Source organism: Mustela putorius, unplaced genomic scaffold (assembly GCF_011764305.1).
Source record: "Mustela putorius furo isolate JIRA1106 unplaced genomic scaffold, ASM1176430v1.1 tig00000228_pilon_pilon_pilon, whole genome shotgun sequence".
In the NCBI taxonomy this organism is placed as follows: Eukaryota; Metazoa; Chordata; class Mammalia; order Carnivora; family Mustelidae; genus Mustela; species Mustela putorius.
This window is the reverse complement of record NW_025421322.1, coordinates 38,802,882-38,819,313: the sequence shown is the minus strand read 5'-3', so window position 1 is coordinate 38,819,313 and position 16,432 is coordinate 38,802,882. Positions and strand designations below refer to the sequence as shown.

The window sequence follows — 16,432 nt, the reverse complement described above, 5'->3', positions numbered from 1 at the left end:
AACTTGAACCTGGGTTGGCTCCATCGTTCATGGACTCCTGAGCCTGAGTTCTCAGGCACCACAGGGCATGCTCAGGGGATAAGAGGGTCTCTGTTGGACAAGGTCCTGCTCACTGCCTACGCCTACCTTTTCTCCTCTTTGTACTCTTTGCATTACTTTTTCCTCTCACCCTTTCCCGATTTTCTGCTTTCATTAGGCAGAAGAGTCATCAAAGCTGCCCTCAAGAACATCAGTTCTGAACGCGCCATGGCAAGGGTGAGCTAACCCCATGTATCCGTGACCTATGGCTGTGTAGTCTAAAGGCTTAAAACCACAAGTGTTTTCTTTGCTCATGAGTCTCTGGCCGGCCAGTCTGGGCTGGCCGCGGTTGTGCTGGTCTGTCTGGGTCTCTGGTGTCCCCAGCTGGCTAAATACTCGGCTGGGGTGGGTGGTCAAGCACAGCCTCGCCCCCGTGTCAGCCAGGGTCCCCAGACTTGCTTGGACTGGTTGAGAAGGAGCCAAGAAAGCCATCCCATCTGCAGCCTTGGGCTCCCAACTCACACCACATCCCTTGCCGTGCATTTTCTTGGTCCAAAGTTACAAGAGCCACCCACCTTCAAGGGGTGAATGACTAGATTCCATGGCTTGTGGGGGGCAGTGCCAACAAGTTGGTGGTCATTCCTAGTCTGCCAAAGCGCCCCCGCTGCCTCTCCTCACTGTATCCCCTTTGTGCCTCCACTCCCTTCCCCAAACCCACTCCCTTCTTGTACTTGAAATAACAGTGTCTTACTTCCCATCACCCAAAGCTGCGGTCACTCGCTCCACAAGGATCTCATTATGCGCCAGGGACCCACGGGTGAACAAGTCCCTGCTTTCGTGAGCCTCACGTTCTGAGAGAGGGACACACAATCAGGGAAAGACAAACACCCAGTGTTGGGCCCAGGAGGACAATAGCTGCTCTGGAGAACAACGGAGCGGAGTGGGGGGGTGCTGGGGGGCGGTGTGAGAGCGCCGAGGGCGGTGGGGTTCCTGTTACACACAGAGAGGTCAGCTGGCGGCGAGGGAGGGGACAGGGTAGCCTGAAGGACTAGGGGCGCGAGAGGCTCCACGCCGCGGGCGGCGCATTCCAGGTGGGGCAAGCACTGGGGACAGGGCCCCGGGGCTCACAGACACACGCCCCGCAAACTCTGATGGGTTAAAAAGACCCACGAACAACAGGACATGTGGTCAGAGAACGACAGAAACACGCCCGTAAAACCCCTGCGAGGCGGACTGTGCTTTCAGCTGCCTCGGCTGTCCTGGCGCCAACGACAGCTTCTGCGACCGGAGCCCTGCGGCCGGCAGCCCCTCTCCCACAGCGCGCGCCTGACCTGCGCCCTGGCCCGCCCCGGGCATCAAAGCGACGCGGTGAGAATGAAAGCCGGCCTGCTTCTGGTTTCGGTTCCAACCGCAAGGTCGTCTTGTTTTATTTTTGAAAGAGCACAAATCAGTGCGACTTCCTGCTTGAAACCCGCTGCAGGCCGCCTGCCCCGAGCACCCCCAGCCCAGGGATGCCCCAGGAAGGACCGGCGCGCGTGTCCCCTCCCCTCCGCGTCCTGCCTCCGCTCGGCTGCCCCGGGCCGCGGCCTCCCCAGCCCCGCGGTCGTCGTCCGGCCAGCGCGCGGGCCCCCTCCCGCCCCGTCCGGCCGCCCCCACAGCCCGCTCCGGGCCGTCTTCCAGGCCGATCTAAGCGCGGCCCAGCGCTGGGGCCGACGTCCCCAAGCACCCCCGAGCCTCGCTTTCCTCGTGCGCTGGGGGGTGTGTGTGGTGGTGCCCGGGGCGGGCGGGAAGCCTGGCGAGGACCCCCGCGAGGACTCGAGTCAGGCCCCGGCCCACAGCGGGGCGCGACCGCGCGGGTTCGGGCCCTGGGGCCGGGCTGCAGGACGGCGGGCGAGAGAGGCCCCGCCAAGGGGCCGCGTCCGGGCTGTGGGGGCAGGGCAAGCGGGGAGGGTTTCCCCGAGGTGGGCCCGAGCCCGCCCGCCCGGAGTGCCGCCGGTGGCCGCCCCGCGCCGACGCTTCCCGGGACCCGCCGCCACGCCCGCGCGCAGTCCCCGAAAGCCCGGCGTCGCTGTCCTGCGCGGTCCCGGGAGCCGGGCGGCGTGGCGTTCTGGGCATGCGCGGGCCGCCAGGCGCATGCCCGGTCCTTCGGAGAGGCGGAAGCTCGGCGCGGGGACGCGGCCGGGCGCGCGCCGTGGCGTCGTCGCGCGCCTCAGCCGGTCGCCGCGCACGCGCGGCCCGCGCCGACGCAGCACGGCCCCGAGGGCGCAAGCCCGCCGCCGCCGCCGCCGCCGCCGGGCTGGGACCGCTGTGCGCCCGCGGCCTGAGCTGTGGGAGGGGGCGCCGCCCCTGCGTCCGCCGCGCCGCCTCGCGGTGTCTGCCCTCGCGTCCGGCGCCAGCGCGGTCCGAGTGAGTGCGGGGCCGGGGCCGGGGCGCGGGCGGGCGGGCCGCCTCCCGGCGCGGGGGCTCGGCAGGGCCGCGGCCGGCGGGCGGAGGGCGGAGGGCGGAGGGCCGAGCGGCGCCGAGCAGCCGGCCCGGGCGGCGGGTGCGGCGGGGACGGGCCCCTCCCGCGCGCGGCTCGGGAGGCCGAGGACGTGGGGGGGCCGAGGGAGGGGCGCGGGCGGCCGGGCTGTGGGGAGGCCGGGGCTGTGGGGAGGCCGGGGCGCGGGCGGCCGGGGCGCGGGCGGACGGGCTGTGGGGAGCCCGGCGGCCCCGGGGAGGCCGGGGACGGGGACGGCGAGGGGGCGGGTTCTGGGCGGACGGCGAGGGAGGAGGCCGGCCTGAGGGGAGGCCGGGGCGCGGGTCCGCGGAGGGACGAGGGGACCCGGGGGGCGCGGGGGGCGCGGGGAGGGCGGGGAGGGCGGTGCACTCGGGGCGTCGGAGAGGCGGGGGCTCGAGGCCGGGGCTTGAGGGGCGGCCGCCGCCTCGGGAGCGGGCCGATGGCCTCACAAACAAAAGCGGGGAGAGACGGCGGAGGAGGTGAAGGGAAGCCCTTGGGGACCCCGGGGAGCGCCCGGACCCGGCACGCGGACTCCCTGGCCCTCGGGCAGGCGGGCGCGAGCCTCGAACCCGGGGCCGGGCCGGGCGCTTCCCCGCCGCGGGCGCTCAACTCGCTGGGCCCGGGGCTGCCCGGCGGCGGCCGCGGGGACCTCGTGGACTCATTGTGCCTCCAAGTTTCCGCTGCGGCCGACCAGCCCCCGGCCCCGCTGCCGGCTTCGGCCCCTTTCTCCCTCCGGGGAGGGTGCGCGTGTGTGCGCGCGTGTGCGCGTGTGTGCGCGCGTGTGACTTGCTTTTATTTAACTGCGGGATCTCGCTTAGTGCACCGAGGGCAAGAGGACCTTTCTTTTGAGTGGTTTCAACGCTGTGTCGCTCTGGCACGGCCCGCCTGCAGCTGGGGTCCGGCCGGGAGCCCGGGATAATAGTGACACTGTCGTGGCCGGGAGCGGGGACATGCGCCCTCGCTGCGGCGCGCGAGGGTTTAGGGGTCCGCAGGCCAGACGACCCTCGCCGGGATCTTACGTGGAACGTCAGCGCTGTCACGGTTGTGGAAATGGGCCGCCACGGCTCGAAATGAAATGCAGAGACCCCCCCGCCCCCAGTGATCTGTAAAACGGGCCGAGGAGTCTGTGAGCGCGGGTCAGGTGTGTGTCTCTGGGAACCCGGGCGGCGGCCGAGGGATCGGAAGGTACATTCGGAGGTAGCCTCACCTTGCTTTTGTCGGGGTACAGTGTAGGCAATTTTTTCGTGCAGCTGCCCTGGGGAGATCATTTTTAGCGTCCTGCAATATTTATACCCATGAAACTTCTAAAGTTTGTGTTCCGGGGTCTTTAAAAAAATTATTTATATATTTGACAGAGCTCACAAGTAGGCAGAGAGGCAGGCAGAGAGAGAGGAGGAAGCAGGCTCCCCACTGAGCAGAGAGCCTGGTGCGGGGCTGGATCCCAGGACCCTGGGATCATGACCTGAGCTGACACAGAGGCCTAATCCACTGAGCCACGCAGACGCCCTGTTCTGGTGTCTTTAGGAGTACACTGTTTTATATGGGGCTGTGCTTGGAGGGGAGGTACTAACTTGGCCTGCCACTAGCGTCTTCAGTACTTGATTGTACTAAATGTTGTAGAAGCAGCAAGATCAACTATGCCTAATTCTGAATCGTATCTTTCCGGTGATTATTAAATAATCCAATTTAATAGTGAAAGCTGGGAAGAGATTGTTTAAAATGCCTTACTCTTGCTTAAAGGGTCCCGTAACCCACCCGACACTTGAGTATGTGCACTCACTAGAAGGACCTGCACGTTGTCCAGAGACACTGGCACATCAGGAAGCAGGTCCTTGGATAAGTAAAGCATTGAATGCAAAACGCAGCATTTAAGTTTGGGGCGGTCTGCCGAAGGTGAGTTGTGTTAGATTAGCAGTGAGGCTCCATGAGGGTGATGGTGTTGGGGTGTCCGGGGAGACCAGAAGTTAGGAGCTGCAGTGAGGATCCTTAAAACACTTCTAACTAGCATCCTTTCTTTAGTGCTCCACGCCCATGACTGGAAATGACAACTTGATGTCCCAATTCTTAAAATTGGGTTCTTCAGCAAATCACAGAACTTTTCTCACTAGGAAGTTGGAGAAGTTGTCTAAATAACAGAATTGTATTGTTAAAGCTATCCCCTTTAAAAAAAAATACTGATTAGTTCCTGCAGAAAAAATCACAGTATATTCTGTGTACTGTATATACACTATAGTGTAGTAAAGAATAGTTTTGAAAATTACTAGTCTTTACTGGTTGTTAGTCTTGAGTTAGAGAAGTAGGATCTTAGTTCACTTCTCTATAAAGATTTCATGGAAACTTTTTCTGTATTTTTAAGTGTCTTAGTTTTGAGAAAATAATTGTCTTAAGGGTGACATAACAAAAGATGAGATTCAGAGTCTTAATGTCTAAGTCTTTAACTTTTTTTTTTTTTTTAAAGATTTTATTTATTTATTTGACAGAGAGATTACAAGTAGGCAGAGAGGCAGGCAGAGAGAGAGAGGAGGAAGCAAGCTCCCTGCTGAGCAGAGAGCCTGATGCGGGACTCGATCCCAGGACCCTGAGATCATGACCTGAGCCGAAGGCAGTGGCTTAACCCACTGAGCCACCCAGGCGCCCCTAAGTCTTTAACTTTTGAAATTGAACATTGTCAGTTTAGTTTTCAGCTAAAATCTTGTTTTAAATTTCAATATAATTAAAAGTTAAATTACTTCTGTCATTTGTGAATTGAGTTTTTTTGGCTTATAAATGAGTAAAGTTTAGTTTCTGTAGTAGTTTCTTTTGCCTTAAAGTTTTAGCTTACGAACTTATTTTCATTACTGTATCTCCTTACTAAAAATCTTTTAAATAATTAGCAGAATACTGCTGTGGGGGTCTTTGAGAATTTTTACTGATGCCTGTATGTTATTTAAAATGCAAATTTTAAAAACTTGGGCCAAGTAAATGACCCTACTTGAGTCAGTAGTAATAAACTCCAGGAAGTTTGTGAATGCAGTAAGCATTCAAATATGAAATTGCATCTGTGTCCTTAGAACGCTCCTTGGTGGGAAAGGATGAGAGTGGTCCCGGCTCCTGTTTGGGTGTACCTGTGTTCCGCGGCCCCAGCCGGCTGCGTGAGGAAGTGGTTTTTTACGTCTCTGCTGAAAACCATATTTAGTAGTGGATTATTTGAACTGTTGGTGCCTTTTCTCTTTACTAAGATTTTGCCAAGGCTTCCCCCCCTTCATTTCATGACTACCAAAAGGCAACTTTGTGTAGGAGAAATGAAATTCCTATCTACCACTTTCTGGCATTAATTTCTAGGAATTGTACCAAGTCTTACCGTTCAGAACTACATGAGTAAATGTGTTTCTGATAATAAAGTAGCAGAAGAACCCCCTCTCTTCCTGTCTGTAACAGGTGTTTTGGTGTTTTTGCTAGGCTCTATTATGGAAATAAAATTCAGATAGGCGTATCTTTCAGGATAGATGGGATTTTTAGCAAATGCTGTTAATTATGGTCTGATTTGCCTAAACATAGATGAAATGGTTTTTAGAGGAAAGTATGAAATAGATGTTTTCGCACGAGCCGCACTATTGCCACTTCTTAGCAGTTGAACACCTCCAAGGAGGAATCTAGTAGCAGCACCTCAAAGTTTCCTTGTTTGTCAGGACCTGAAGCTGTTTCCTTGCGAACTTTGTATTTAATTAAAGTAATCCTGCCTAGATCTTACTGATGTACATTGCTACTTACTGTCAACTCACTTTTCAGAACAAGAAAAGTGACTAAAGTTATACATGGGGAAGTTACCCACTGACAGGGAAGAGATGTAATGTTACTGGGTACCGGTGTGGGTACTGGGTGTTGTCGGTAGGAGTTCCTACCTTTTTCTCGACAAATTAAATCTGGGAGATGAAACGTGCCAGACCTGAGCTGAGTGCTCTCTGTTCCTCATGAAAACCATTGAGTTGCGTGATGTCTGTCCTCATTTTACAGATGAAACACTGGCCATTTGGAGTTAGAGGAGCCGGCCGTGGGGACAGGCTTGGCCCGCAAGGGACAGATCCTGGTTGGCCAGACCTGCTGAACTTTTCTGCGCAGCTTCTAGGACTAGGCAGGACTGGGGAAACAGTTGCCTCACTGATCTTCTAAAGGGGGAGTGAGTCACGTGCAAGCGTAATTACTGTGTCTGGGAAAGTTTAAATTACTATGTTTTCTGTTTGAGTCTGACACTTTCGTATCATGAAGCTATGATGTGGCCAGCGTGGTGTAGGTGAACACTGTAATGGACATACCAGAATTGTTTCATTATTTTAAATTAACTCAAAATTGTTAAATAAAAATATGTAATGCATAGGGCTGTGGTTGATGCTTCTTATTGTTAAAGGTTGTGCTGTAGTGGCCTCTACGTCTAGAGTTGTTTCGTTGGTGCCTTTCTGGGGGGGGGGTATCAGTGTTTAGGAATAAAGTTTCATGGGAAGCAAGGACTAATGTGAGGGAAAAGTGAATTGTACATTTATCATTCAGGTTTAATCCCCTTGTAGGACATCCTAGAATTTATGATCTCTAACACATTGCTGCTCTGTAAATGTTTTGGAAGTGAATGTGCTCATTCTCCGATTTAGAATTTTCTGTCATGCTTTTAAGACTTGACCTACTCTGTACTCCTTTCTCTGGGGCCAGTGGACCAAAACCAAGGCTCAGAAGAACCTAAAAAGTTGAATCTTTGACTGTCTGTGCCTAGGATCTCCTTTCTGCCTCCATATTCTATCTTGAAAGTTGTGCCATCTGGTGCCTTGGATTCTGCTGTGAATGGTAGGGGCTTGTGGGGTCTACTTGTGACCAAAGCACCATGTGTTTGTCTTTGATGGACAGAAGAGTGAGCTGAAATGATTTTATGCATTCCGTATTTGTGTCTTGAGCTAAGGGAAAAAAACATTTCTCTGTCCCTTTACAATTCTCACGTTTTTGTTCTAGAAATTGATTTTGTAGGAGTTGGTCCTGTGTTCGGTAGGACTCATTCTGTGTCCTGAAGACATCGGAAGTTGCTTCGGGCGGCACAAGATGAGCGGGATTCACGCAGGATCCTCGATGACTGGTCTGGGAGCTGTAATGTGTCTTTCACTAATCGGTTGGATTCATCACGTACTTTACAAGGGTTTTACCTTCTGCCCTGAAACCGTCTTTAGAAATGCAGCTTCCTAACACTGTCAGTTCCGCAGCACGCCAGCCTTCTTCACTCAGGCAGGAAAAGTCAGTATTTGGGTAAAAAAAAAGCAGTCGTTTGTTCTTCCTCAGCAGTTCCCCCTTAGTCTTGCTTGTCGTGAAGGGAAGCCTGCGCCCACCCACACCTGGTAAACCGGTGACCTGGTTGTTCCGCAGCGACTTGTGAGGTTTGGTTGCTCACCGTCACTTGAACTTGAACTGGAAACGCAGATGCCTGTGCCCCTCCTCCGACCTCCTGAACCAGACTCTGGGGCTGGTGCCCCGCGGGTAGTGTCGGCTTGCTGTGCAGAGCCGCTGCTACAGAAGGTTCCAGCGAAAAGCAGGAGGTAGCTGGTGGCACTCGGTGGTGGATGGCAGAGGTAGCGGGTGGCTTCTGATCACTTTGATTTGCTGATGAGACTGCCTTCGCCTCAGGACTCCCGAGTGTGGTTTTTAGGATTTGTAGAGTCTTGGGAAGACCTTACAACTGATTTTGTTGAGGGATGTTGAATGTTTTATGCTGAGGTCATTTAATTCTTTTGAATCTTGGTTTGGATTTTAAGTAAGCAACTTTGCATTGAAATAGCAGTTTGTGTGGCCCCAGACTTGAGGTTTTTGGCAAACAGCTGGAGAGTGTGTATGTGTGGGTGCTCAAGGCACGAGTTTGCTGGTGGTTTTGTTTTGGTGCCGAGAGATTGGCTCGTTTACTGGAGTCAGGAGGATCTCCGAGCCTTGGGGTGACTGCTGAAGCACTTCTGTGGGAATCGATTCTAGCCCTAGCATGAAAGTCATATCCAAATTTAATACATACTGTTTTGCCTTTGTCCTTTATTTTTTCCCTAAGACCAGACCTAGATGAAAGTGTTAAAAGACAGGGTTGGTGATGTGCTTGCTTTCTCCTGTGTCTGCTGCAGAGTTGGACGCACCTGTAGGCACACAGAGGATTGTGAGCTCGGGGACACGGATTCTGTCATTCCGTGCATATCCGCGGGGCCTTCGTGGCTCCCTCCCACCGGCACAGTGGGTTGGCCCTCAGTGATTGGTTTAGGATTGAAGAGGAGTCCGTACTCCTGCCAAGGGGGTCTTGTGGTCTTTAAGTACGTGAAGGTTGCTGCTAAGGCAGAGAAGAAGAATTAGGGATGGACCCGGTGGGCTGGACTGTGCAGCCCAGAGCCAAAGGCTGTTCCCATGTCCCTCCTCTGGTCCGTGTCAGACTTGGGTTAGTGGTGCGGCTCCGTGATAGAGAAGATAAAGGGGAGGAGTGGTGGGAACCAGTACCTGGGACAGCTTCTTTCACCTTGTATGAGTCCGGTGGGGTTGGAGTTTATCGTCGGTTATAGACTGTGACCCCAATCCATGCATGTCGGAGCGCCGGGCCTGGAGCAGCGCTCAGGGACTGCCTCTCCGGTGGCTCCTCTCTGATGACCGCTTCAGCTGCCTCTGGTCTCGCGTCGGTCTCCCCGCCCCGCCCCTTCTGGTGGTTTCTGTTGCGTCGCTGCCTAGTGCTTTCAAATAGCCTTTTCCTGGTTACAGTGAGGTTGCACATCTTTTTATACATTTACTGGCCTTTCAGGCTCACTGTTTTTGCGAAGTGCCTATATTTTCCTATTAGGTTATTTTTAAATTGATTTGTAGACTTTACATATGCAGGACACACATTCTTTGTTGGTTGAGTATTTTGCTGCTGTCTCTTCCCACTTTGTCATATGCAGTTTCACTGACTCAGTGTTTTTTTGTTTTAAATGAATAGAAGTTTTTAAGTTTAATTAGTGGCATTTATGGGTCTTTTCCCTTGAATGCTTTTTCTGTCTTTCCCTGCCCTGAAGTCATGAACTAGTTCCTCATTTATTCTTTAAGTGCTTTTATATTTCTGCTTTTAACCTTTAACTTTCTAGTTCTCTCAGAATTGGTGTGGGTGTAGAATCTGAAGACGGGATCTAGCTTCGTGAACATGTGGACGTCCCGCTGTCCCAACACTGCTTATTGAAAAGAGCATCTTCTCCTCAGCTCCGCGCAGTGCCCCCTTCCTGTAAACGAACGGTCCATGTGTGTGTGCGTCTTGGACTCTTGGATTCCCCTGGTACTGCCCCATGTAAGCTGCCTCCATCATTTCAGTTTTATCCCGAGTCCTGCGGTGCAACTCTTCCCGCTTGGTGCCTCTGCAGGCACACCTTGACTGTCCTTGACCCTTTGCAGATCTGTGTCTATTTTAGAATCACTTGCTAACTTCCAAAAAACTTCTTCCTGTTGTTGCTTGGGATGACATCGAATGGGATCAGAGTGTGGAGAGTCATTCCTCATTTCTACTTCTACAAATAAAGCCTTTGAATGACTGTTGAAGTCTTTCTATGTGAACACAGGCTTTGATTTCTCTTGGGAATGGTTGGGTCGCGCACTGGAACAGCTGCATCACGTGGTAGGTGTGTGTTTGGCTTTTTAAGAAAGTGTCAAACCCTTGGCCACCTGGGTGACTCATTCGACTGGTTAAGCGTATGCCTTTGGCTCAGGTCATGATCTCAGGTCCCGGAATTGAGCCCCGCATCAGGCTCTCTGCTCAGTGGGAAGACTGCTTCTCCTCCCACTCACCCTGCTTGCATTCCTTCCCTGTCTCTCTCTCTCTCTCTCAAATAAATAAATAAAATCACTAAAAAAAAAAAAGTAAGTGTCAGACTCTGTTCTAGACTGGCCGAACCGTTTTACACCCACCCCAGGCTTTTGTGGGAGCTCTCGTCACTCTGACCGTTGGGGCACCATTGGGCATGCCCAGTCTTTTAGCTCTCTGGCCGTTCTGGTAGGTGTGCAGTGGTCTTCCGGTGTGGTTTTATTTGTCTCCCAGATGCCTGATAATGTCGAGTATCTTCCCCTATGCTTCTTTGCCACCCATGTATTCTTTGATGTTCAAATGTTTTGCCTATTAAATTTTTTTTCCTTATTGGTGGGTTCTTTATGTATTCTGGATACAAGTCTTTATCAGATGTGTGCTCTGCTTTTCTCTCATGCTGTGGCTTGTTTTTGCATTCTCTTTCTCTTTTAAAGATTTTATTTATTTATTTGAGATGGTGAGAGAGAGCAGGAGTGGGGGGTTGGGGAGGGGCATAGGCAGAGGGAGAAGCAGACTACCCACTGAGCAGGGAGCCTGATGGGGGACTCGACCCTGGGACCCTGAGATCATGATCTGAGCTGAAGATAGACGTTCACCGAGGTAGCCCTCTCTCTCTCTTTTTAAAAAAAATTTAGAGAGATTGTATGTGGGGTTGGGGAGGGGCAGAGCGGGAGAGAGTGTGTCCCAACCAGACTCCATGCTGAACATGGAGTCCCATGTGGGACTGGATCCCACGACCCTGAGATCATGACCTGAGCCGAAACCAAGAGTTGGGCGCTCAACCGACTGTGCCACCCAGGCCTCCCGTGTTTTGCAGTCTCTTAACAGAGTCTTGAAGAGCAGAAGTTAGACATTTTGATGATGGCTCGTCAGTTTGTTGTTTTATGGACTGCTTTTATTTTAAAGTTTACTTTTTTTAAGATTGATTTTATTTGAGAGAGAAAGCAAGAGCGCAAGCAGAGGGAGGAGGCAGAGAGAGAAGAGGCTCCCCACTGACCAGAGAGTGTGACTCGGGGCTCCCTCCCCAGACCCTGAGATCATGACCTGGGCCGATGACAGACCCTTAACTGACTGAGCCACCCAGGCACCCCTGGACTGTGCTTTTTTGGTGTCATAGTTAAAAAATCATTGCCTAAAACAAACCAAAACAAATCATTGCCTAATCCTAGGTCACAAAGGTTTTTTTCTTATGTTTCCCTCCATCCCCATCTAGAAAAGTTTCAGGTTTTACGTTTAGGTCTGTGATTCATTTTGAGATACTTTTTTTTTTTTTAAATGGTGTGAGATATTATTTGTAGGATTCTTAATTTAATTCTGATTATTTGTACGACTCTTTTGAGGTATAGAACAAGGATGTAGCTCCTTCGAGAGAGCTTTTTTTCCCCCCTTTTTTGCTTCAACCAGTTTGGGAATCACCTTAAAGCAAGGTTAAGGCATGAGGTTTTGGACCACCCAATGCTGTCATTTTACTGATCTGGAGCTTTGTAGCCTTTAGGGTCCTGCTTGTTGAGGTAGGGTTTTTGGTTAGACACCCTGAGGAACCCAGCTTTTGATTCCTATTCCTCTTTCCCCGCATGGTTGTAGAAATGAAAGTTGAGAACTTTCAGAATTGGCAAGTGACTTCATGACAAAGGTGGTTTCTGTGCTTGTTGAGCTCTTTGGGTTCCTGATTTCACTTTAATTTTGGCCTGGTATTTCCTTATTATCTTGTCAGTTTCTGGTTGATTTTAAGATTTTTAAAAGTACTCTGTCCATCTTTTTTAGTCTTTTTCAGGGGGAGGATTGGGCCTGACAACATAGCCTGTAGTTAAGGAGCCAGAGGAGATTCTTTTCCATTTCACTCCAGTGTTTCAATCCAGAGTCTAGACTGGGATCTGTGTCTCCTGTAGTCCCTGTTAACCATGTGTGGCTCTTTAAACCAAATTAAATAAAATTAGAAGTTCTGTTTGACAGTCACACTAGCCCCACTTGGGGTGCTCAGCACGCAGGTGTGACTAGTGGCTATGGCGTTGGGCAGGCAGAGATGGGGCGTTGTCGTCACTGGGGAGTGTCTGTTACGCGGTGCTAGCCAGACTCTTGAGAACCTCAAGGGATTTGCAACGGTGCGTGCGTCTGCTTTGGAGAACCGCCAGACCAGGTGTCCTCGATGCTTCAAGTTTGACTCTTTCTGGAGTCTGCCTAGAGCTGGAACAGCTAGACAGGTGATTGAGCCTCTTTGATAGGCTCATTGTGGAGCCTGTCCGTAAGGGGAGGTGTGGGTTCTCACACTGGTGCAGGCGGCATTACGGGGGGCTGGGTGCACTGAGTAGAAAACCAGTAAGTGCTGATCTGCCTAGTGCTTACTTGTTGTATCTGTTTTATTTTTGTTTTGTTTATGAAGAGTAGCATTAACTGAAAATTATCAAAATTAAATAATGGATCAGAAATTAAGTTTTACCCTTAGCTAAAGTGTCAGGTATTCGTAACTGAAGTTGTCAGGGTATTGTAGTTTTGTAGAGAGGCAGGTCTTTCTAACAAAGAAATCTGAGCTAGGAGACAGAAGGTGGAGGTTGGAATGTTGGTGCTTCGCCTTCAGTCCCGTGGCATCCGATACCGGCTGTAGCTCTTCAGTCTGGCATCTGCCATCTTCGAGGCTCCGGGCGCTGGCGCCACGTGGGGTCATGTGCACATGTGCTGGCACAGGTGACCTTTGACCAGTGCAGGCCGCCAGACCCCCCCATAGGTGAAAATCCACAGTTAACACATATTTTTGTGTGTGTGTGTTATATACTGTATTATAAAAAAGTAAGTTAGAGAAAAGAGAATGTTAAGAAAATCAGGAGAAAATACATTTACTGTGTGGCATGTATTGGAGAAATCTGTGTGTGAGTGGACCTGGTTGATGGAGAGCCGGCACTATTAGACAGCTGTCTTGTGCTTGGGGTCGTGCTAAGCCCCTGGGGCAAGCAGGAGGGGGTGACGCACTCGGTGTGCCGTGTGGTGTCCCCAGCAGTAGTGGTCCTGGAGCAGAGTGCTCTGAGGACCTGGAGGTATGTCCCGGGTCACAGTCAAGCCCCGAGGTCAGCATACTGTCTCTGTTCAAGGTCAGATAGTAAACAGTTCAGGCTTTGTAGGCCACATAGGGCCTGTCATTTTTTTTTTTTTAACAACTCTTTAAAAAGGTAAAAGCCTTTATCAGCCCAGGAGCCATACAAAAACTGGCTGTGGACCAGATGCTGTGACCTCCGCAGGTCTGGTTGTGTGCAGGGATCTGGAGAAATTGAATAGTAGGTGGGCAGCAGGCAGGGCCTTGTGGAGGACATGCCCCCTGTAAAAGTGCCGAGGTGTGAGAGCCGGGGTGTGTGGGACTGAACGTTTTTACCAGCGTTTAGCAGTACAGAAAGGGTTGGGTCGAGCAGGAGTGGGGTTGATACTGCTGGCAGGTCAGAGCAGCGTGTGGTTGACCCTGACAGGAGCAGATTCATGTGGCAGGAGGGCGGCTGCGTCAGGACTAGAGTGGGTCAGGGAGGTGTTACAGTAATGCACTTCGGAAGGGGAGAAACCTGACCCTTGTCACTGAGGGAACGGCTGCCTGGTGTCTGTCACCCAGCTAGTAAAGTGATGGGCAAAGTTCAGATGGTCCGGCTGAATAGCCTGTGTTCCTTTAATTACACAATTACGTTGTACACACGAGTGAAGAAGGTCTCACTTAAGGGCATGACTGAGGAACTGGAGAGAGAGTGACTGGAGGCCTGTTTCTCAGTCCGTCTCCAGGCTCTGACCAGGGGGAGGAAGAGGCAGAGCCGAGCGAGGGGGTGTGCGGAGCACTTCCAGGATGGCTCCCGGATTTCTCCCGTGGTGGAAAGACCATGAAGATCTTTCTGTTCTTAAGTGCTTGCTGATCAGACTGTTGCTTAAGGAGGAAATGCTCTCTCCTAGGTCCATGAACCCCAGAAATGGTAAGAATTGTGTGAGTTATTTTCTTGGGGTAGGAATGCTTGGGCTTTCGTCCCATTATCAAAGTGAGCCCAACCCAAGGGAGGGCACTCCGGGCACTCCTTGTTATTAGACTGTAGACACCTGACACTCGGCACAGGTGTGAGCTGTAAGGGAAGGCTAAGCATCCAAACCAAAGGACTTTCACTTTAAATATAACACATCACAGACCGCTACATGGAACAGACTCTCGAAGCTGTCGCCGAAGCCTGACTGTCCCAACCAAACGCTGCCAGTCAGCAATGGAGACGTCTCCCCGGCCTCCCCTGCCCTCCCAAGAGACCCCACAAGGCACAGTGTTGGTACACAGAAGGCCAGCCAGCTGTTTGGGACTCTGATTGGCCTGGGTTTCAACACTGCTCTTGTGTTCATGAACTGTCAGGCATATCTTAACAGTCCTGTGGCTGTGAGAGATGGTCCAGTGTCACTTTTAGTCGGCTGTGTCGGTTCAAAAAGGAGTGTCGTTTTTCTGTCCGTTCAGAAGCGTGTTGCTGGTTCATAGTTGTAAGACAGGGCCTGATGCCCACTGTCACAGGTGGCTCTTCGGACAAGTGCAGGAGGAGCCCGGCAGCCGGCGGCTCGCTCGCGCCAGGCAGATCGGTGCGCTGTTCTGGAGTCCAGAGCAGGTTGGTTCATGTCTGACCTCAGCGTTATGTGTAATGTAGGAAGTGCAGACTTACACATTGTAGCGGGGCCTGCAGAGAGCTGCTGGTTTTGGAGATACATGGCTGCCCTTAGAAGATGACTCTTAGAGGGGAGGGTTTAGACATGGGTATATGTCTGAAAAAGTTTCCTTTTCCTCTTGAGAACAACTGTGACCTCCATTAAGGGCCAAGTATCATGAGTGGCAAAGATATAAGAAATGATGGAATTCAGTGATGGTGTAGACGTTAGAAGTGAAAAACCCTGGGCTGTGTAAGATATTACCCATAAGATTTCAGCCTGGGGATAATTGTGATTCCAGTATTGGCGAGACGTTTGGAATCTCCTTGTCTGTGTCATGGCAGAGTAGGCTTTGCTTTTTGCTTTGGAAAAAATACAGTAGTTGTGTTCTAAGGACCTGACTTGGTAACAGAGGTAGCAGGAGTGACTTAGTTTAAATGCAGGTTGTCTATGTAGGAATGTGTGATAGGTCACGACTAAGTGTTTGGCTGCTAAAGAGTTCATGTTTGTCTTTGACTTTGCCCTTTCGACCATTTCATTGGAAGTTCTAACTTTTCCACTGGGTGTTTGCCTCCTTTATTTTTCTTGCTTTAGATAGTCTAGGATTTTAGAGGTTGATCTAAATTTAGGGATCATCTGGTTCGGGGCTCCCACTTCAGAGCTGAAGAACTAACCCAGAGAAGATGAGTGGCTTTTGGATAGAAACAGAGGAGGACTTGCAAGACAGTCTCGGCCGACTTCACTCCGAGCTCGCTGGTGACCTTTCGAGTAGATGAGCAGGGTGTGAAGACCCCTTGTAAAACTCTGGTTTCCTGTTAACTGTCAGGAGCTTGGAAAAAATTGATGTAATTGGAAAGTGGGTAAGAAGGGGACAGCGTTGAGTCAGTTGCTCGAATTGTATCCAAGTAGCATCTGGTTTGCATTTAGTTATTTATTTCTGCATTATCGTGGGTATTTGAGAAGTGACACAACATCTCACACATGTATATAGTCTGAGTTTCAGAAAACTAATAATGCCAGCTCTGCACACTTATCTGTCACACTTAAGGCATTTTCATGAGTCACTCTTGACTCCTGAGCATCTGCCATGATGGGGATTCATTAAGAAGACGACAGTCCTGGGTGCCTGGCTGGCCCAGTGGTGGAATGTGTGATTCTTGATCTTGGGATTGTGAGTTTGAGCCCCACTTTGTATGTAGAGATTACATAAGTAAATAAAGTAAGTTAAAAAAGAAAAAAGATAGTCACTTCCCCAGGAAGATTTTGGGTGTATCAGTGGTCCTGAAACACTGAGGTTTTGTAAGAATTGCTGAGGACCGTGTGTGAGAGACGCAAACAGGCACGGGGGTGCCGCAGTCAGTTAAGTGTCCTGCTCGTGTTTTCAGCGCGGGTCATGATCTCAGGGTCATGAGATCCGGCCACCATGTTCGGCTCTGTACCCAGTGTGGAGTCTGCTTGGGATTCTCTGTCTCCTT

At 51.4% G+C, this 16,432-nt stretch overlaps 1 protein-coding gene across 8 annotated transcripts in view; it reads left to right on the top strand.

Annotated features, from left to right (window-relative positions):
* The first annotated feature begins 2,241 nt into the window (after window positions 1-2,241).
* The window catches only part of PTK2 (protein tyrosine kinase 2), a 246,281-nt gene continuing 232,090 nt past the window's right edge, over window positions 2,242-16,432 (top strand). For 7 of the 8 annotated variants that reach the window (XM_045078191.1, XM_045078190.1, XM_045078184.1 and 4 more), the window contains exon 1: window positions 2,243-2,424. The gene's annotated coding sequence lies outside the window, so the exon portion shown is untranslated. Of the gene's footprint in view, window positions 2,425-16,432 lie in introns of all 8 variants that reach the window. The other variant, XM_045078169.1, reaches the window with a different exon arrangement.